Source organism: Lampetra planeri, chromosome 27, assembly GCF_965212315.1.
Source record: "Lampetra planeri chromosome 27, kcLamPlan1.2.h2, whole genome shotgun sequence".
Classification (NCBI taxonomy): Eukaryota; Metazoa; Chordata; class Hyperoartia; order Petromyzontiformes; family Petromyzontidae; genus Lampetra; species Lampetra planeri.
The window spans coordinates 1,079,258-1,102,174 of NC_136133.1; the positions used below are offsets into that span (position 1 = coordinate 1,079,258).

General features: G+C 53.7%; 1 protein-coding gene across 2 annotated transcripts in view; it reads right to left on the reverse strand.

Moving 5' to 3' along the window:
* Nucleotides 1-22,917, reverse strand: part of LOC144727960 (protein kinase C and casein kinase substrate in neurons protein 2-like) — a 68,711-nt gene that overhangs the window by 21,247 nt on the left and 24,547 nt on the right. The gene's annotated exons all lie outside the window — the stretch shown is intronic.

Here is a 22,917-nt window from a genome sequence, read left to right on the forward strand (position 1 = left end):
TCCCTCGGGTCCAAGGGGGCACCTCCCGACGACCGTACAACGACAATCTCGGAAGCCGACAGAGGGACGCACAATCATATTGGTCAGAGGAATTTTTTGCGATGGCCGGAGTCGTGCAATGCATTTCTTCTGCTGCCCGAATGCGCGGCTTACGATGATCGGCGATTGGGGGGGGGGGGGGAGATCCGGAAGGAAACTTTTCTTCGCTGCAGAACGTGGCCTGGCGGGCAGTGCCCAAGAGGGGGGCTTCGTGGGGCAAACCGCGGGCAGCGTTCGCACAAACCTCCGGCGCCGGCGCAAATGCGATACTGAAAAGCATCCACCGGTGAAGATGTTTAAGACACGGGGGCGGCTTGAATGTAAAGTCAGTTGTTGTGTGCACGTGCTAACAACAAGTCGGCTCGGAGCATGCCTCTCGGAGCCTAAATTTAACTATCTTTACAGAATGCGCATTAGCATTTTAAGATTGTTATCACAACTATGCTAGCACCCCCCCCGCCAACAGCCCCCGCCATAAGAATGTGGAATTTCTACCACTGGCTCCGAGCTGTAAACAGCAGGTGGGGGCACCGCTTCAACGCTCACCCGAGCAGGAGATCACTTGGGACTTTTTGACTTGCGAGCCGAGACAACCTCGAGCTACTGGGGCACATCAGCGATAAAGAGCTTCACAGCTCATCGGATTTCTCCGGGCCGCCGCAACGAGGACCTTCGGCCCCCCGCAGCAACAGGCGGTGGTGGCGGCAGCGGCCCGGCCTTCACGCTCTGTGCACAGGGGGGGGCGGGGGGGGGGCGGTCCACGCCCGAGTCTGGCCACCGTCAGCGCTGGTTAGGATCGGATTGAGCAGCGCTCCCCTGCCTCGGCGATTGGAGCCACCCAACTCGGACGACACTGCGAGCTGGCACCCGGGCGGGCGTACACAGGCACACACAGACCTTGCCCCCCGTGCGCCACGACAAGGGACACACGACACCCGCCAGCCTCAGCCGCCAGCCTCAGCCGCCTGTGTAAACAATGCAATGAGCGGAGCCAAAGAACAAATGGAGGGAAGGAACCTCCCACCCACACGTGGTATTGTCCCTCAAACCACGTGGGGCTCTCCGTGGACTTGTTAAAACTTTCCACTGCTTCACCATTACCCTCCGTCATTACCCTCCAATCACACCCCCACCCCACCGCCCAATCATTCTCTGCATCCTCATTCCATCACTGTCACCTGTCCCTCCGTCGTGATTTCTATCACTTCTTCTTCCACCATACTTCTCCATTTCATTCTTCATCCTCTTTCATTTCCTGTTCACCCTTGCAGTTGCCCCCTCACTTCTTCCTTTACTCGTTCATTCCTTACTCTCCATCTTCCTCCACGTCTCTCTCCTTCCTTCACTTTGCTCCCTTGTGCCCCCAACACGTCGCACCTTTCCACGTGCTCACGAATCCTTTAATCTCTCCCTCGCGCCTTTTCAATCCTCCTCTATTTTCCTCTCCTCCTTCCATCCCATCTCTCACTTTTTCCAACCCCCTTCACTTTTCCTCTCTCGCTCTCTCCATCATTTCCCTTTGTCACTTCCCATCCCTCCCTGCTCCTTCTCTTCCCTTTCTCCTCTCGTTTCCAATGAAAAAGGCTAAAATCACGCGGCCTCTCTCCAACTCTCCGAATCAAAACGTCGCCACTCCGTTTCTCCCTCCTCAGTCCTTCCCCATTAAACATGCTCACCCGAGTACCCCCACCCAGCGCCCCCCCTCCAACCCCAGAGAACACTCCGACAGAGGGGAGCCTTTTCCCACAAATCAAGATGTAAAAGCTGTGCCCCGTTCATCGTCCGAGCGAAGAAGTGGCCCAGCGCGGCCTTTAACTGGCACGTTGGAGAACACTGGAGCAGCTCCCGCCAGAGTTAATCACACGCGGCGACCCGTGACTGGCCGTCAAGTACGTGGCTGCACGCATGGGCTCCCCCCGTTCCCCCCCCCCGCTACTCCCTGCGAACTCACCCCCCCCCCTGCCACCGCTATCGTTGAACCCACGTGGCACTTGCCCTGCAAATCGAGCAGAGCGCGGAAAAATGTGCGGAATCCTCCACTTCCCCGGGGGGTTTTACATTTGGGAGAAGAAAAAATGAAATCTGCTGTCCCCCACTTGGACAAACTCGTTGATTTTGCCCAATTTAGGCGCGAGACTCGGGGTGCACGCGCGAGGGTGTTACCACGGCGTAGGGGGGGCATGGGCGTCTTTGCTGTTAGTAGCGGCGGCTCGGAGATGTCAACTACCTCGCCTGGTATGCAGGAGGACGTGGGTTCGATCCCGACCCTGACGCCTGCTGTAGACTCTCTCTCCCCGTGGTCGCGTGGATTCTTCTCCAGGTCCTCCGGTTTTTCCCTCCACATTTCGAATCAACATCACGCGTTTTCAGAGTATTTCGCTGCTGTAAATTTCCACACGATAAGCCACTTCCGTTGAGCTATCATTTGTGACGGCCAGGTCAATCCTGAAAACGAGCTACATCGCTCAGCGGGGCCTGAGCTGGTGAAATAAAGGTAGTTCAGTGGTCTCCTCGGTCACCATATGAACGCACCAATGCAAAATAAATACAATCACCACATCAGTGCCGGATTATCCTAGGAGCAAAAGTAGCAAAAGTACGGGCCCCGCACTTTCAAGGGCCCCGTGCTAAATGCTTTCAAGCTATCAATTCCGGTTCAGTGATTCTGCACTTGCTCTATTACTATACTACTATATTGCCTTCAATTTTTATGAACGACCGGGTGTTTAAGGTTAGCGATTTGTCGTATTATCTGGCTGTATAGCAAATGAAAAAATACAATTACTTTACTAATTTACTATGCAAGTTCAAAATGTGTGTTTTAATATTTTTATTTGATTCAGGACCCCTTTATAACATCATGCTACATGCCCCGTACTATCTTAATCTGGCACTGCACCACATACATACGCTTGTGCATGTCAAAATCTGAAGTGGAAAAACCCCCCTCCAATATATGTTTAAATGAATTTCCTACGAATGATAAGAGGACACCCACTGTTTAGAGACCAAGAAGAGTTCAGCATCTCATGTTGGGGGTGGAGAGGCTTACTGAAGACATTCCTACATACGCTTGTGCAGGCTTACTGAAGACATTCCTTCTCAATCTGTTATGCAGTTCATGCCCCAAGGGCCAATCCTTGACACGCCGACACGGGGACTCTGCCTCATGCGATAATTCTGCAAGGAAGCGTTTCACTCCGCTCATTGCTCGACTCTCATAACGCAATCGGGACACCATTCTCGAGAGAAGCCAACGTGACGACTCCGCCGATTAGCGCGGTCGGCTACGTACGGCGCGAAAGAAGTTCGGCATGCACACGCGGGCGCTCAACCACCAGAGCCGTGTACCACATGGGCAGTCCCACAGCAGCTTTGTCAAACTCGCGGCGTCTCTTCTCCACTCCCAACTCCCATGCTGAACACTCCCCCCGACTCCCCCCTCAGTAGACCGTTCTCGACCCCTCTAAGACTGCGACATGCCTCCCACCCCACCCCCCCCCAACGTATTTCCCAACGCACACTGTTTACACTGGGCGCTAGATGAATGCTTGGCTCGCGAAGCTGAAGGAATTTTCGCCGTAATGCGAACACGCCTGCCTGTGACCCTGGCAGGCAATCGGGTTTAAATGGAAAAACGGTGAGGCGGTGGCGGTGTGGGGGCAGTGTGGGGCTGTAGGGTGGTGGGGGCTGTAGGGTGGGGGGGCTGTAGGGTGGGGGGGCTGTAGGGTGGGGGGGCTGTGAGGCTGTGAGGCGGTGTGGGCTGTGGTGGTGTGAGGCTGTAGGGTGGTGGGGTGGTGTGGGCTGTGGTGGTGTGGGGCTGAGGCTGTGGGGTGGTGGTGGGGGCTGTGAGGCTGTAGGGTGGTGGTGGGGTGGTGTGGGCTGTGGTGGTGTGAGGCTGTAGGGTGGTGGGGGGGTGGTGGGGGCTGTGGTGGTGTGAGGCTGTAGGGTGGTGGGGTGGTGTGGGCTGTGGTGGTGTGGGGCTGAGGCTGTGAGGTGGTGGTGGGGGCTGTGAGGCTGTAGGGTGGTGGGGGGGTGGTGGGGGCTGTGGTGGTGTGAGGCTGTAGGGTGGTGGGGGGGTGGTGGGGGCTGTGGTGGTGTGAGGCTGTAGGGTGGTGGGGGGGTGTGGGTTGTGGTGGTGCGAGGCTGTAGGGTGGTGGGGGGGGGGGGTGGTGGGGGCTGTGGTGGTGTGAGGTGGTGGGGGCTGTGGTGGTGTGAGACTGTGAGGCTGTAGCGTGGTGGGGTGGTGTGAGGCTGTGGTGGTGTGAGACTGTGAGGCTGTAGGGTGGTGAGGTGGTGTGGGCTGTGGTGGTGTGAGGCTGTAGCGTGATGGGGTGGTGTGAGGCTGTGGTGGTGTGAGACTGTGAGGCTGTAGAGTGGTGGGGTGGTGTGGGCTGTGGTGGTGTGAGGCTGTAGTGTGGTGGTGGGGAGGTGGTGTGTGTGCGTGCGGGGCAGAGCGGGGAACCCCCCCCCTTCTCCTGCTCCACGTGACTTTTTTTCTCCTTTGCTCTTAAAAAGCCCAGCGCCAAATTCCTATCGCCATGCCAACGTACAAAAACAAGAAAACTCTGAAACAACCCGAGCAAACGACTAATATATATTTAATAAATAATGCAGATACATAAAATTCCGGTTGCAGATGCGCACGCACGCACCCAGAGCCAACCTTGAGGAGGCCCACGACCACATCGATGCGTCACTCGTCGCGGTGGCGAGATGTTGACTACCTCGCCTGGCATACAGAAGGTCGTGGCTTCGAACCTGACCCTGACGACGCCTGCTGCGTACCTTCAGTTTGCACGTCTCGCTCTCCCTGTGGTCGCGGAGAAGTTTCGGTCGAAAGCTTTAGTAGGTTGCTGAGATCAGAGTGAAGAGCGCTTGTTGACAACCAAACAAAGATCCCCTGTGTAGCCTTAACAGACTGTAGGGGCAAGTGCTGTTAGCCAGCACCTATGAAGACTGGCACGGCGGCGATGTTTACATATCGCACCAGGTACTCATTTGAGGCCGAGTCGACCTAGGGGAGGGCCCAGGACCGATTCAGATAATCGTCACTGGTGTTGACCATGAGCGGGAATTGAACCCGGGTTGCCAGGTTCATAGCGCAGCTACATTCCCTCCCGACCACACACACGCCCACACAAATGGATAGGGGACATCCATCAGAACCTAACCATATCCGTAATCACTGCCAATGCACACACATTTTCAATAAAGAGTCCTCAAGCAAACATAACAGCACACCAGTGCATTACTGCAGACACACACGCACACACACACCACAGCAAACGGGGGACCGTATCCCCTCTCAGCGTCACACAGACTCCCACGCAGGTGCCGTTAGCAAGCATCGATTATTGTTGGCCAAGGTCAGTGTGGAGGAGATGGGGCAAGCGCCCTGCCTCCACAGCCACCTTTGTCTCCCCCGCCAGTACTGATGTCGCAGACCACGCCGCTGCTTTACCAGGCAACCCTCGTTACTTTTTTTTTAGGCCGAATCGACCTACAGGAGGGGCCAAGGCCAAGATCCGATATCATTTACTCATTCACGATGGGCGTGTGAGACCACGAATAGCAGGCAGGATGCCGTGGCCATGGCGCAGTATGTACACCCGCGCACACGTGTGATATTACGTAAAATTTTAGGCCGAGTTGACCTAGGAGAGGTCCGGGCCAGATTCAAATTACCACTGCCGTGTAACTTGGTTGTCGGTGAACAGCTCCGCTTTTGTAACTGTGCCCTTAGGAGTTGAATAATCCCGTGAAGGTTAACCCTTTGTAGGTTCTCTGCCGTAGTTCCATGAAGTCACCGAAATTCCATGGAAAAATGGTAAACCCAGGCTTCGTGATGCTTTTTTTACCCGAATATATTTCACATTTCTCTCATCGTAATTATTATCATCATCACTAGCAGCAGCGATGCTCTACCCACTGCTGGATGAAGGCCATCTGACGGCCTTTCTTTGCAACAATCCCCTGGGCCCGATTTCATGGCTCCATCTCCACGGTCGTTGTTCCGTCATGAACCCCAACCGCTGGGCCACCCATCCCTTCCGGCAAATAAGGGAGGCCCCCCCCTCCCCGGCTCTCTTAAATTCGCCACTTTCACCATATCTCATGCGGGTACGACTCAAATCAGAAGGTGACATTTTCCCAAAAAGCAGGATAATTCGGCGGTTACTTCCACCTCTGCCCCCCTCACCCCGACCCGCGTACGGCTCCCCGGGAGCGCCGCCACGTGAGCCATCTTTTTTCGCCAAGCGGCGCTGGCAACATTCGCCCGCCGCAGAAAAAAAACGGGGGCAGGCGCGGCACGACTACACCCACCGGGCGTCGAGCTTCAAGCACTTGGGACCATATGTGGAACAAAACGTCAGAACGAAAGGGGAAAAAAAAAGAGAGCCCGGATTTTTCCAGAGGGCCCACATTGCCTGCAGATGTCGAACGCGGCGGGATAATCGAGTGAGCGACGCTTTTCCAGGCCCCCGCGCATCAAGGAGGGAACTGGCCACACCTGACCATGCTGCCTCCTGCTCCTGCTGCGGAAAAAAATGCCTCATCCCTCCGGTTCCACATGTGGTGGATTCAACGTTGAAGTTACCGAGGCCTCTGTTAACAATCAGGCGGGCGGTCACTCGCCCGCCCGCCTGCTCGCGTAAGCGTGCACACACGTGGTGCGCAAGCTAACACACGCCCGCACGCATAAGCGCTTTCGCACGCGCGCAAAGTAAGTTTCCGTACCTCGGTTAAAACTTGTCTTTCTGGTCGACAGCCACCGTTTGTTGTACACTTGTTAAGATTAACTGCCGATTAAATAGCGACCTGTGGAGACACTAAATATTGTAGGCTTTCACGAGCAATATTTTTATTCTTAATCAGTTTATTTTGGGTTAGGTCTTCGTGTAGGTATCACATCGATTATTAACGATAACCCTCCACTGCCCGGCAGAGCCGATCAAATCGCGTTGTCACGTGGGGAAATATGGCAATCGATTTGGGGTCTTTCAGTAAACGGATTGTTGAAGAGCGAGCAAAGATTTGACAATTGTATAACACCGGTGGACTCGAGTTAATAAATGACATGCACGCATACTGCAAGCATGAACACGCACACACACGTACATACGCACACAAAACTAAGCCAGTTGGTTGTTTCGCGTGTCTATGTTAATACTGTACTCTAACGAGAGGACAGTGGGCCTCTGAACTAGCAAGTCCCTCCACGGTGTGCGTGCATGGATGTATGTTGAACTTCTTTCGCACCTTACGTAGCCAACCATGCTAAGAGGTTTGGGGGGGGGAAGGAAAACAAGCTAAACAAAAAAACATTTCTAAAAAAATGACTTTGTCAATCTAGATGATCATTTAAAAGTGCATAGCTCCAGTGGCTTCCTAATATCGGAAGGAAGAGCGTTCCAGACGGCCGCAGGTGCACATCTTAAAGCGCCACGTGACGATGCGGTGATCGTCGTCTTTGTTCGATGGCTTAGCAGTCAAAAGCCGCCGCCGCTGCTGCTGCTGCCGAGTGGAGTTCGTGCGGTGACGATTTATCCTCGTTGACGAGGTCAGCGAGGTGTTGTGGTTCACTTGTGGCAAGCACTTGGTGTGTAACGAGTGCAACCTTGTAATGTAATCGTTCGGCAGCGATGCTTATACCCCTAAAGCGTGTCGCTATAAATGTCCAAGTGATGGGCCACTTTGTTGAGCTATCATTTGTGGCCAGGTCGCTTCTGAACAATACGTTCATACCTCAGTGGGCTTTGCCTGGTAGGATGGGGATGGTTTAGTTGTTGTATTTGTTTGTGTTTGGGTGACGTGTTTACCTCTCTTGTACTTTGCACTACCATCGTGTTTTTGTTTTGTTTGTTGTTGTGGCGTTCTTACCCCGTGCCCTTACTGGACATCTGTGAAAATCATCGGATTCCTCCTGCAGTATAAATACTGATTCTGATCTCAAATAACATTGCGCGTGCCCCCACGATGGTTGCAGCGTCGAGCGACGCTCACTGCCCGAGAGGGTGGCAAGAAATTCAACATTGGCACGCGACGGCCCGGCGACTTCGTAATCAACAACCGCCACAAGCCGCGTCGAGTGGTGGAAATTCCACATTTCCATGGCATAACTACGGCTTCCCCACCCCCCCCCTCCTCCGTAATGCACACAACAACCGCTATGGACATACCATAAAAAGGGTAGAAATTCCACAATTCTGTGCCAAGGCTCGGTTTATTTTTAACGTGCGCAACAAGCCGTGCTGGAAACGACAGATTGCTCAGCCGAGCCGGGGTAAGCCTCGTCCTCGTTACTTAACACGACGGCGTTGTTTACCTCCGAGGGACGGAGAAGCGGACAGGTGGTAAGGACTTCTAGATTACAGAGATGTGAACTCGCAATCTTAGCACCATGACCTCCAAAGTGCTCCCAAAGCACAGCCAACCTGACAGTGAATAGACTGATCACAGCCCTTCACGTCATGTATTTTAGCACGGACTAATGCACTCAGCTACCCGACACAACCACGTCGTGTTCTTGTAGAACAGGCAGACTACTCCACTCAGCTACCCCGACACAACCATGCGTATTCCCGGTGACACGCCAGAATGTTTGTGTTCGTGCGGTCATTGTAAAATCGAAAATGAAAGGTGCAGGATCTCGTGAGCAATTAACCATCGTGGCTCGCAGGAACAATTCATTCACAGCTGTTACTGTCGACTGCAACATTTGAACAAGTTTCCTAATTGCTGCGTAGCGATATGCTAATTACAACTGTTTTGTCACCACAAATCACTTTGCTTGCAAGAATATACATGTTTTAATAAAAAAATATTTTCATTATTCGTAAGATTGCAGTGGAAATGTGTGGTAACGTAAACCTGAGGCATTCCTCAGGGTTCCCATGAATCCGGTGACAGGCCCGAAGGCTTAAAAACATATTTAACATTCCTACGATTCGGTGGAATCACCAAAACATTTCATAGATTGCATTAAGGCCAACAACAATACCAGCAGAGATTCTTCACGTTTCCCGTGAAACACTCCCACGACTCGGACACCCAAATCAAAGCATTTCGAAAATTCTTAGTATCCGTTAAGAAAACCCCCAAAACTGACAAGGCCAAGATGAGTGGTCGGTCCTTCCCTCGTAAATCAAGCCGCCAATGACCAGTTGCCTCGTCCCTCCAGTTAATTATATAAGAATCCAGAGCAGGACAGCGCAAAGGTGAAAGAGACAAATTATATTTAATGTGTAAAAAGCAGAGCGAGCGGACTCCCTCCAGCTCGGATGGAAAATACTGCGCGTTAATAATGTCTCCGGGAAGCTCCCCGCACCGCAACCCCCGCACCATCACCGCCACCACCACCACCACCACAGGCCGCCCCCCCCCCTCCTCCTTCCTTGGCCGCCCACCCCACCCGGCCACGCCTGGACGTGTGCCGCTGCGTTCCGAGCCCCGGCCCACAGCCCCAACAATGCGGTGGTGGTGGCGGTGGTGGTGGCAGCGCCGGCGTCGTTATCTGAGCAGCGCAGCAGTCAGGGGGCCCCTTTCCTCCCCGGCAGCGGAGGCAGCGGGAGGAGGGTGGTTCGCTCGCTCGCCTGCCCGCCCGCCCCGCACGAACGACCTGACCGGCTGACCAACTACACACGACACGCACGGCTTCTATCACGGTGATCTTTGATACCAGATGGCTATTTTAATGCCATTTAACAGCCGCGTGCCAGTTTAATGTTATTGCGGACTGCTCACTCGTTTTTTCCATCGTACAAGCGTCGTGGTTTTTGCGCTGTTGTTGTTATTTATTTGTCACGTTCATTAAATTTCCCCGCTTTGGGTTTACGCATCTCCTGTAAACCCCTCCCGTTCCGTGTAACGTGCTGGCTACCGTCGTACCAGCCGCTTTGGCCGGGTTGCCATAAAAAAAAAGAGATTATTCGCTCAATTGACCTTAACGGCAATAAACGGGCTCGACAGCAGCGAGTATCACGAATGGTAAAGCATGTACAAAGAAAAACCAGCACACAAATACATGACGAGTTCTACATGGAAGCACGATTTGGAATTCACACTCTGAAAGTGATGTTTCAATTTGGCCTATCCCTATCCCAGGCCCGTACTGGAGTCTCGCTTCATTATTGTCATTAATGTGATGGATGGGACTGACATCCGTGGTCCAAAACCTCAACCTATTCGTCATGTTGTCGACGGATGGTTCGTGTTGTTCCGATACCAAAATCAACCCCGACTGTGTCACGGTGAACATTTACGTGGCCGAGCTGCTGCTGCTGCTGCAGCAGCATCGATGCCCAAATAACCGAAACAACAAAAAAACCCACATTTCCATTCATTTCTAAACTGGTCACTTTTCTTAAAAAAACGTTATCACAGATCTGTACAGGATACATGCCGTACAGTACCCGCACACGCACGCGTTTGCTTGCGAGCTGTACATTCGGGGGTGACTGGTGATTTCACGCGCGACCACACAAACGCACACGTGTGTGTGTGTGCGCGAGTCACAACACTCACACACGCTCAAAGACAAAGATCCGCCATATAGCCTCAACAGAATGTTGGGGGCAAGTGCTGTTAGCGAGCACCTATGAAGGCAGGCGCAGTACACGAGAGGGTGGTGTGGCCAACACCACCCCCGGCCGCCTTTGCCTCCCCAGAGGCGACGATTTTACACACCGCTGCACCAGGTACGCATTTGAGGCCGAGTCGGCCGAGGGGATTCCCAGGACCGGTGCAGATAATCGTCGCCGCCCTTTGGCCGCGAGCGGGGAATATCGAACTCGGGTCGCCGGGTTCGTAGCACGACACCGTGAGCCGCCGCTCCCCACGCGCGCTCGGTCGCACGCGCGCCAACACAAGCAGCGCACGCGGCGTCGTCAACGCCACCGCTCGCCTTCTCCCAGAGAGAGGATCACGCCCGAGCGGCACACAGGTGGCTCTCGCTCGGGGGGAGGGACGTGTTCAAGGCAGCCCTTCCTGCCGGCCTTTTAAAGCGGCCGTTCGGAAACCACTCTCATTGTGTGCGGGTTTTTTTTTTGCTATTTTCGCAGCGATTCACTTTTTCCACACGCGCGCACACACAGAGAGCGCACTGAAAACACCCGACGCCCGACCAGAAAAAACAACGCGGGGCAGCCTTCGTCTTCGGAGGGGGGTGGGGGGGGGGTGAAACGGGGGTGGGGGGGGAGACGTTAACCAGCAACACCCCTGCCTGGTCGCTAAAGCAACCCAAGCATTGACCGCCAACGCGTGACCAATGTTTAGGCTTCGACACCAACGGCACGTGGCTTGAGAACACAGCGGTACTTTTTGGGGGGGAAAAACACCTTCAACTTTTGCTCACGGTTACTCTATGGGGCATTGCCGTGCATAGAGACCAGCTGTTCAGAATCAGAATCTCTATATCGACTGCAGAATGGAGAATGAGGAATCTGACGAGCTATGAAGCTCTTTTTCACAGATGTCCAGTATGGGGCACGGCATGAGCGAGCGTAAACTCTGTGAGGGGCGGTGGGACACGGTGGTCGACAACAACACTGGAGAAGAGGGGGGGGGGTGAGACAATTCTGTTGGCAAGGGCTTCGTGAAGCTACGCTGCCGGCCACACAGCTGGGAATCATTCAGACTGACACTGGCAAGTGGCAGGCAAACTTGGCGGCCAGGTTCCACGCGGCCAACCAAGCCACAGCGGTTAAACTGCAGCAAAATATCTGCTATCCAACCAGCACTTTCCCATCCGGAAAGCTCCATTAACTGGCATGTGTCACAGAGCGGCAGGAAAAGTCTTCCTTCACGAGCCCGGAAAGATTCCCAGAGCCATCCGGCATCTTGCCCGTGCGCTTTTCGTAGATTTGTTGTTGTTCACGGAAGCTGCCGGAAACTGCTGAGCGGTGGCGCTAGCTGAAGTCTGTACAACACATACGGTACTGTAGAACTGTATATTGTCCCCTAAGCGGTCACACTGCTACTCTACAATCGACTTAGAATGCGCTACACCAGTGGTTCTGAACCTGGGGTGCACTCCAGGTTAAGAACCACTGCACTACAAGATGCCCTTTCTGAGAAAGAAACGGGTGCAGGCTGCAGTAACAGTTAAGAACCACTGCACTACACTATACACTACACTATACACTACACTATACACTACACTATACACTACACTATACACTACACCAGTGGTTCTTAACCTGGGGTGCACTCACTCCCTGGGGGTGCGAGATGCCCTTTCTGAGAACCCAAGGGATGCAGGCTGCAGTAACAATTAAGATCCACTGGTCTACAACTACCTGGTGAGCACCTCTGTAACAGAGCATATTAGTTCTTACATCACACGTTAAAACGTCGACTTAAGTTTATTTCCCGAAAAGTTGTATGTACTTGGAAAAACGTGGCGAACCACCGGCACGTTTGATTAACCGTCAGCCTCCATTCCCCATGGATAGCGGACAGCTGAGCGTTTGCCGTACGCGGGTTGGTAAAGCCCCTTCACAGGTTATTCGAGTTCATTCGCGCCGGACAGCGGAGGCCAAAGCGGTGGACATCGGCGGGCAGCGTCGCCGATGCCGCCACCGACTTTTCCCCCAAAGCGCTCTCGCTTCCCTTCCGCCCCTCCGCCAGATCCAGAGAGACGGCAGAACGACATTTTGAAAACGTCGATAGGCCGCACAGGCGCACGAGGAGCACGGTACACAGAGCCGCTCATCTCGCTCGGGGAACCTCGGTTTACCCTTGCTTGTTATTTTAAATTGAAGGGAGTACACGATTTGTGTTTTTACGAATGTGGATTTACCACCACCGCTGCTCACGGGTGTCGTTAATGAGCAGCAGCAAATTCTTGTGCGAACATGGAGACACTCCTGGGACCCTGGGACGTGCTATATTCAACCTTCTTGTGTGGACGGCTCAGAATGTTGAATCCGTGCACACTGTTTACGAGTGGATGCTGGCAATGTCATGAAAACAACTGTGGTGGTGGTGGTGGTGATGACAATAAACCTGACCTCACAGTCTGGGCACACACTGCACGTGGGACACCTTTGGCTGCTTGCGGAGCGTTGGCGCATTGGTTAGCGTGCTCAGCCACGAACCCGGCGACCCGGGTAACGATTCCCGCTCGCCGACCAATAACGGCGAGAAGAAGAACATCTGCACCGGCCCTGGCGGCTCTCCCGCAGACCGACTCGGCTTTCAGCGGGCACTTGGTGCCGTGTGTCAACACCGGCCTACCGGGGGCGACAAAGGTGGACGTGGTGTCGGCCACCCAACCCCTCGTGTGCGGCGTTGGCCTTCACGGGTTGCTCACGAGCAGCGCTTGCCCCAAACAGCCTGTCGACTGCGACACGGGGGATATCTTCGTTACCCGAAAGCCGCCGAGATCGGCGATCGTGCACGCTGCGTGTGGAACTCCTTCCGCGCCTCGCGTCGCCAAGCCGTGCTCATCGGAGGTGCGGCAAAAACACTCCTGACGGTCCGTCAAGATTCCTTCGCCCAAGCAGAATGGAGAGTGGCAGATCCCGCGCCGCCGCATTGTCCTCAGCAGAACGAGGGGGCCAAGTTTACTCACCAAGCAAAGCCCCCTTTTGAGCCGTACAACTGCATTTTTTCAAGTGAACCTCCCAAGAATTTAACGACCTCAAATCTGAGGATTCTCCAGGAATATACTAGGGGCACGATGGGCGCTACGCTTCAATTGCCCGCGGACTTTCATCGGAACCCCATCAAGGAGGCACACGCAACACCGAGTGACATCGGATTCCTTACGCGCGAGAGACGCGCCCGCCGGGGTCGCGGCGCGTGACGATCCGTTCCTCGCGATCGATGTAAATTATGCGGCGGCGACGTCACCGCTGATAGTTAACGGCGCGAGCGGGGACCGGGCGGAGAGTGGGACACAACTGAGAAAGGAAGAAGCTGTTTTAAAGAAAGCAACAAAAATGTCTTTACGAACTAAACGGATCATGACCCCTGAATCGTGACCATTTTGTACAATCCCAGACTGGGGGGGGTTGTGGCCAGGGGGGGGGGGGGGGTTTAGAGGGTTAGGCCAGAATAGTTCCAAGTGTACTTTGAGGCAAGGCGCGTGTCTCCTGCCGCTGGACAGGGGGTGGGGGGGGGGACTGCCGTGGATCTCTTTCTCTTTGCTGATGGACGTGGTGGTGGGGGTGAGGGTGGGGGGTGGGGTCAGGGGACGAAGTCTGCGCTAGGCCACGCGGAGCGCACGTGCCACGGGACGACAGACAAGTCCGCGGCAGCCGCGTGGCCCCCCCTCTCTCTCTCTCTCGACCCGCCTGCCCGGAACTATTTGAGGCAGTGGAGACACGTGCCCGCGGCCGACAATAGCAATTCTCTCCGCGCGCCGATCACATGGCCCCCCGCGCGCCTCTGCGGTGTCGGACGCTCCGGGGGGAGTGGTGGTGGGTGGGGGGGTGGGGGGGTGGGGGGGGAGTTGTGCCGAGTGCTACCGAAGGGGGAGGCGCTCGGTTCGTCGAGAGCACGACTTAGGATCGTTTAGAGTATACGGCTGCTGTGAATTTCCACGCGATCAAGACATTTCGTCGAGCCATCATTTGTGGGCCAGCTCGCTTCTGAAAAATAAGCTAACGGCTCAGTAAGCTTAACTTTGTAAAAAATAAAGTTTTTTTATAAAGTGATTTGTTTACCATTCCCGTTGTAGTGTTTCTTGTTCTAACTACTTTCTCACCCGCCCCTCCTGGATATCTGTGAAAAACAGCTTCATAGGCCGTGGGATTCCCAGGCCTGGGAACGTCTGGCATTTATCAAGAAGAGCTACAGTCTGTGTATAGTGTAGTGTATAGTGTAGGAGTGTATAGCAGTATATAGTGTAGTCGTGTATAGTGTAGTAGTGTATAGTGTAGTATTGCTGGAGTATGTCGCCAGGGAAGGGAGATGTGGACCGCCACTACGCAACACGCTGCCACCGCCATGACAAACGAGTTAATGACAAGTCATTTCTTTTTCACGAATCGTTACCCAGTTGTTGTTTTCTTGTCTGCTTTCAACTCACAATTTGAATATTGCACGGCGGGTGCGGTCACAACCCGATGGCACGGGTGCACGATGACATTAATAATAATATAATCGACTTATTTATCCAGGAAAGCCAGACCTTAGGTGTAGGAGAATCCTGCGTCGATTGTTTATTTGTAAGATGTTTTCAGCTAATGAATGAGTCGCCGCGTTCATTATTATTATTACACAAGTGGTTAGGGGAAGCCGCAGCACCCGGAGAAAACCCGCGCCTGGCACGAGGAGGCAACGCTCCATTCCCCGTACAGATGAAAACAGATGGCGATTAGTCCACTCGCTCTACCGCCTTCTGCTGGCGAGCCAGGAATATGGTGGCACCTCTTCGACGCCCGCGGGAAGGGAACCTCACAACCCTCGTGCGATCCAGCAACCCCGGCTGCTGCCTCCACACTGCTGGATTTCAGGGCCACGTGCATGGCCACCAGCCCATTCCACGACGCCCTGCTCTGAACGTAAGCCCGGTGGCAGCTAACCGCACGCACGTGGAGGTTAATGAACTGCGGTCTTAGCCCCACGCACGATTTGCTCCCCCATCGTAACCGATCCACTAATGTTGGGCGAGATGGAAACAGATGGCGATTAGTCCACTTGCTGTACCACCTTCTGCTGGGTTAGGGTGAGGGCACTTCCGACACCCACTGGAAGGGAGTTTCACGCAGCATCTGTGTGCAACCCACCAACCCACCCACGCCTCCACAGTGCCGGATTGCACAGGCCATGTGAGTAGCCACCACTGCCCGGACAACCAGCCTCCAGCCCTCACACCATCCAACCCGAAGCGTGAAACTCGTCATCCGACAGAGCGCAAAGCTTTGCTCGTTTGCTGGCAGCGTCTCGGGACAGTGGCACAACGACGCTCCTGGAGGCCTCGCTAACAACCGGCTCGACCCAACTTCCACGTCAACGTCGCTCATCGCCCTGCCACACAGTATAATGGAGGCTAAATCTCAGAGATTGCGATCACTCTTTGAGCAAAATATATAACTTTAATACTCAACGAGAAAAAAAAAAATTCGGTTTACTTTAAACAGGTGATGAATAACTGCAGCTCTACAAGGGGTTCCTCCACCAGGGCCCAGGAGTACAACCAAACTCGAGGGAAACGAGACACCACGACGGAGACCTTGAACCCCGAGTGAATCCCGCACACCAGGGACACGAGACGGACTCGCAGAGGACCCAGAAATTTCCAAGAGAATTGGGTGGAGCGAGCAAGGAGTTCACGTGGGCCGAGGTCAAACGTTGCGTTTTTGTTTTTGTTTCACTGCCAACGTCGGGGACTTTACATTTATATATCCGCGCAGCAGCGGGGGAAGCTCGCATTACTTGTGGCGTACCTCGTTTTTACCTTCGTAAGCGATCACGTGCGCGGTAAAAGCGCAGGCTTGTACTCGTTCTCGCAGGATAATACCGCTGTTGTCGGCAGCAGTGAAGCCGTGGTGGATGATAGTGAAGCTTTGTTACGCTCCGCAGCCGACCAAAGTCGCCGACGCCGGCAGATTTTCACGAAGGGTTTGAAATTCTCGACAAGAGCAAGGACGATCGGCGAGCAAGGCCAGAAAACAAGGGGTTACTCTTGCAGCAAGAGAAGAATATTAGTGGCTGTAATAAAAAGATAAATAGCGCTCAAAAAAGGCCGTTCATCGCATGCAGTCGCCACAAGCTACCCAAGGCAACCGAGCTCCATCCGAGGACGTGGCGAGATGTTGACTACCTCGCCTGGTACGCAGGAGGCCGTGGGTTCGATCCCGACCCCGACGACACCTGCTGTATATTTGCAGTTTGCTTGCATCTCTCTTCCTCCTCCCCGTGGTCGTGTGGATTTGGCTGCTATAAATTTCGACGTGATGAGCCACGTCGTTGAGAAATCATTAGTGGCCAGGTCGCTTCTGAAAAAGAAGCGAATAGCTTCGTGGGCTTTACCTGGTAAAGTAAAAAAAGTATAGTTTAGTTTAATAGTTAGATTCGGGCAAAACCCGAAAGAATTACTCGCTCCGTAAAAACACAAATGCACACGCGCCGGGACGGTAGAGGTGCCACGGTTGCCGCACCGCACTTTATCTGCCGCCACTTAATGGGCTGAAAGGGACATGGCTCAAGAGGTCGGAGCCAAGAGGAAACTCTTTAGAACTTGATAAGCGATTCAACGTCGCCCGAACCGAGCTACGGCAAAGAATGCGATCGTTGTAGGGCGCGTCGGGCGAAACGCAGTCGAGGTTAATTCTCGGAGTGCGCGCGCGCGCGTGGAAGATGCGGTGCGTTAACTTAAAGGGTTAAAATCTCACCCCGACGATAGTCGATCGCTGACGATGGGGGACGCGCACGACATGGGCGAAGCGTGCGCGTGGCTGAGACCGCAGTTCGTGAACCCCGCGTGTGCGTACCGTCCACAGAGTTAGCCGGCACTGGGCTTAAGTTCAGACAAGGGCACCGTGAAATATGCTGCGGGAGAGAACCGGTGGCCATACACGTGGCCTGCGATCCAGCACTGTGGAGGCTGCAGGGCGAGGGTTGCTGGATCGCACGAGTGTTGCGAGGTTTAACCCTGGCTCGCCAGGTGAATGCGGCACAGGATGCGTGGACTCCACATGTCCCATCTGTACGGGATAGAGCAGCGTCGGTGTGAGGAGGGCCGCCACACATTTGAAACCATTGTTGTGTTTGACAAGCAGCACGATGATGATGATGATGGGGGGTGTTTTCAGATGTGTGTCTTGTGTCGGGGGGCCACACATCATGGGCCACCAGGGGCCGCCAGAGGCGTGCGGGCCTTGCAATTAAGAACACCGAGATAGAGTGTTACCCCTTCGCACGGAAGCTTTATCCGGGTGCCCCAGTTTTGCTCCCAGTTGTAAACAAACACTCATTCATTGGCTGATAATAATAATGATGAACACCATTCACGTGCCAGAGGAAACGCACAATAACAACTTTGAGAATGCATCACAAAATAAACACCTTTCAAAATGAACTTTCAACACACCAACAAACAGGCACAGCACAAGTGGTTTGCCATTCTGGCAGCGGTGTGAACTCAAGCTCGACGGCAGGTCGTGGGAATGTGTAAAAATCACAACCTTAGCGGCCGAGGTGAAAGAACGACCTCAGCACGGTCAACAACCAAACATAGGCAAGCACAAGCGCGACTGAATGGGAGGTGACATCGCCACGGCAGCTGTGACAGACGGCAGCGCACAAAGCTTGGCATGGCACAACAAAAGGCAAAGATCCCGTTACAGCCTTAGCAGACTGTTGGGGCAAGCGCTGTTAGCGAGTAGCACCGATGAAGGCCTGCACGGCACACAAGAGGGTGGGGGACCTCAGTGGCGATGATTGTACATCGCACCGGGTACTCATTTGAGGCTGAGTCGACCTAGGGGAGGCCCACGACTGGGTTCATATAATTGTCCCATTCAGTCGAGACAACATGTCAGGTTCACTATGACACTCAACGGAGTGGGTCACATGGTCTTCACCATATTCACGATTGCACCACACAACCAAATAATTTTACAGCAACCCAACTTCTATGCATCTCCGCTGAACTTCGTTCGCACCGTACGTAGCCGACCTTGCTCATCGGAGGCGCGGAGATACATAATCGGGAGATGCAACTTCAAGGAGATGCATAATCAGCTTTTAAATTCCGGGTGCCAATTGCCGCTGCTGCCGTTTGCAGTCAGGAACGGGAACCCTAGGTTACCAGGGTCACAGTACAGGGCGTGGCCTGTGACCAGGCAATCGACGCCACCGCACACGAAGATTCCCCGGTTTAGCCGCCCAGCCACCTTCGTCTGCTCGGTGCAACGTCAACACACCGTGCCGAGTACTCGCATTGAGCGCAATCGACCAGACATACAAAGACAAAGATCCCCCGTAGAGACTCAACAGACTGTATGGGCAAGGGCTGTTATCAAGTTGCACCTATGAACACTGGCACGGCACACCAGGGGGTTGGTGGGCAGCACCACGCCTAGCCACCTTTGTCTCCCTAGTCGCGATGTTTACACATTGCACCAGGCACTCATTTTAGGGCGAGTCGACCGAGGGGAAACCCAGGACCGGTACAGGCAATCGCCACTGGTGTTGGCCGTAAAGCGAGTATCGAACTCGCATGCTCACACACCACGTCACGAAAGCTTGCCACAAACGAACCACAAAGCCTCGTCCATCTCGTCAGGGAACACAAACCACCACGCCAACTCCTGTCGTCATCCTCGCACTGGCTTTTTGGCTGTCCATCCAACAAAGACGGTGGCCACCGCATCATCGCGGCGCTTTCGGACGCGCTCCTGCGGCCATCTGGAACGCTCTTCCTTCCGATATCAAGGAAGCTACTGGAGCTACGCACTTTTAAATCTAGATCAGTGGTTCTTCACCTTTATTGCAGCCTGCACCCCGTTGGTTCTCAGAAAGGGCATCTCCCACCCCAGGTTAAGAACCCCTGATCTAGATTGAAAACGAATTTCTTTAAAACTGCTCCGATTAGCACGGTTGGCCTAGGTACGGTGCGAAAGAAGTTCAACACACGCACACAGTTCAGAGCTTGGACCTCTCTGCTCCACGCTGTGAGCACCGCAAGGGGAGGGACGCGCAGCGGCGGTGGCCGCAAGGCGACGTGGTGGGCGCAGCGGCGGCAGGAGGAATGGGCCAAGGGTAAAGGCGGCAAGCCCAGCTACGGCGCATCCTTCCGGCGGCTTCTCAAGCCGCTCGCGACGCCCTCCCCTGGGTCTGCCGACAGCCGACACCGGAGCGCCGCATTTTAATTTTTAACGAAGCTCCATGACAAGATACGGGCAACGCACACGCGCAGCCGCAATCTAATTGCGCTCGAGCGCTTAAGGAGAGGGACGGCAATAAAACAACGGCCTTGCCGGTTGCGCGCGGGGGTAACGATGCACCCGTAATACAGGTTACTTGGGTTAGATCGCGTAAAGAATATATTCACGCGATCTAACCCAAAAAACCTGAATTATGGATATTGGTCGCGAAAGCCGACGTGTTAAACTAACCTTACTATTTGTCTGTGTCGGGTGGTGGTGGGTTTATCGACACATTTATATTTACGCGATCTAACCCAAAAATAACTATTATGAATAATACTGATCGCAAAAGCGTTTAAGTGTTTAGCTGACGAAACTGTTACGGAACCCGTCGTCAAAACATAAACGAGCGAGGAGACCGCAAAGAGGAATTTGATTGGTAAATCGCGAACAGTAATCCTGAAAGATCGAGATGTAACCATAAGCGCAACGCACACATTAGAAGAGGAGGAGGGTGGGTACGGAGAACAACGCTTTCCCCTAAGGTCATTCACAGTAGCAGTGGAAGATATTTTCTGGACGTGGGAGACTTGGTTTAAAGGAGGGGAAAAAATGTACACAGAGCAAAGTAACCAACTTAGATTTGTTGACGACAGTCATGTTAACAAGCAATGATCGTTAACCGAAGGAAATTTACCGAAGAGCAAAACAAAGGCGGCTGCAGAGTTGGGCTCAACATAAACATGGGAAAAACAAAAGCCATGGGCAACAGAGGTTTGCTCAACAAAGGAAAATAATTGGAGAGGAAACTGGAAAATACGGCACAATATTCACAAATCGGGGGCGATCATTGACATGAAATTAAGATCGCAAGAACAGGATGAGAGTTATTTGGAAAAAACATTACTTTGATCATGGACAAAAGCAGCAGCACCATCACGCGCGATGTCGAGAGCGTACCCGATCGGTGCGTCGATTCACGCGCACCGACGTGCGTACTACGACTGCGTGACGGCCGCCGCCGTTCGCGTGCGGGCAGCCAGGGGACCAATGGCGCGGCGGTGCCGGGCGGCCCTGGCCGTCGTCGTTGCCCTGCACGTGCTGGAGGAGGCTGCCACGTGGCACTCTGCGGCTACGAAGGGCCGACGTCCACTCGTAATATAAACATCGACAAGCGTACGCGTCCGTTTATTTCATTAGTTCCCTTGCGTACCTGGTGTTCTGTGCAAAAGTCACGTGTAAAAAGCATTCGCTAAATGAATAAATCAATAAAAACTGTGCATATTTCTTGCCGAGACAGACGCAACAGAAAACAGACACGGGTCGTAACAAACACACGTTAGACGTCGTATCGACCGTTAGGGAAATTAATTTGGCGCCGGGGGGGGGGGGATGGAAGGACGCGTCGGATGCACGGCGGCGAAGGCAGTGGCGATCGCGCGAGAGGCCAGATCGCCCGTGTGAAGCCGGAGCGATTGGATTGACTCGTGAGCAGGAGGGAGACGGAGCGAGGCATTGCAAGACCCTCGAGGGCGCGAGAGAAAGCGTTCGTTCGGCGGCGCACCGACCAAGCCCGACGACGATGGGAGACGGATGGGAAACGTGGGAGAGGGAGAGACGGTTACGACGAGACCGAGTCGATGCGCGCGAGCCCCCGGGAGAGCAGCTGCTCAGGTGGATGGACGCGCTGCCGGCGGACGTGGTGGGGGGAGGATCGACAAAAATCGCGCTCACGTATAATTTCGATTGCAGCAAAGGCATTTGCCTCGCGTCGTTGAGCATTGATGTCACCACCACCGTCAACTTTCAACGTTGGTGAACACCGCCGCACGTGATTCGTCACCACCGTGATAGAAATTACCCACGAGGGCAACCGACAAGGAACCGAGAACATCTTTTAAATCCCAATTTTGTATTTGTTCGCTCCAGGCCGTAGACATCCCGTGAATGTAAAAAATCCCAACCCCACCCCTCGCCCCAACCCTGCCCCCCCTAAACTTAGCACGGTGGTAAATTCCAAGCGCGGAACCACCCCTCCCCAGTAAACTCGCGCACCCCGCTGCCAATCTCTTTGAGCCAAAGGCACGCGTGGCATTTACTATTTTTCAAATATTAGCCACACAGCGTTTCCTAACTCCGGTGACAGACACGAGGCCCCCGCGCCTCTAGCTGTACCCTGACCCCGCGGGATCGCGTGACGACGCCGCCGACAATCGTCTCTGGCTGGCATGGACAAGGTAGGCCACAGTTCAAGAGATAGACTCGCGCACACTGAAACTAAACTAACAAAAGCTATTTTATTTACCAGGTAAGACCCACTGAGCTATTAGCTCTGTTTTCAGACACGACCTGGCTATTACAAACGAGAGGTCAAGTGGCTTGTTCATGTCAGAATCCAGAACGATGTGTATTGATACTGGAGGAATCCGATGAGCTATAAAGCTCTTTCTCACGGATGTCCCGTGTGGGAATTTATAGCAGCCAAATACCCTAAACGCATGTTCATTCTAAATGTGGAGGGAAAAACCAGAGAACCCGGAGAAAAATCCACGCGATCACAGGGAGAACACGCAAACTCCAAATATACAGCAGGCGTCGGGGTCGGGGTCGAACCCACGACCTCCTGCATACCAGGCGAGAAAGATAACAGCTCCGAGCCACCACGGCACCCTTTAAGGAGGGCTGGTCCCCTTAAAGCAAACAGCCTGGACCATTTGGTTACTTTTTAATTAATTGTGCATTCATGCTTTTTGTTAATGAGAACGCCTTTCTAATTCCCACGATACATGCACGAACGCACCGCCTGGGATGGTTGGCCGATTTATTTTTAATTTAATTGTACGTGCTTGTGATGTTTGGATAAGAAATGGCTCCCCTACTTTGGGTCGTTTCGTTTGAGAAATTTTTTTACACGCAAGAAGATTCCAGGAGGAGGAGAGGAATTCGCACGCTTGCGACAGAATACCACCACCACCACACAGTAGTCGAGGTCACCAACCTACCTTCTGGACCGTTGCCTACGGGACAGCACCTTGTTGTCATGGAGATGCGTGCC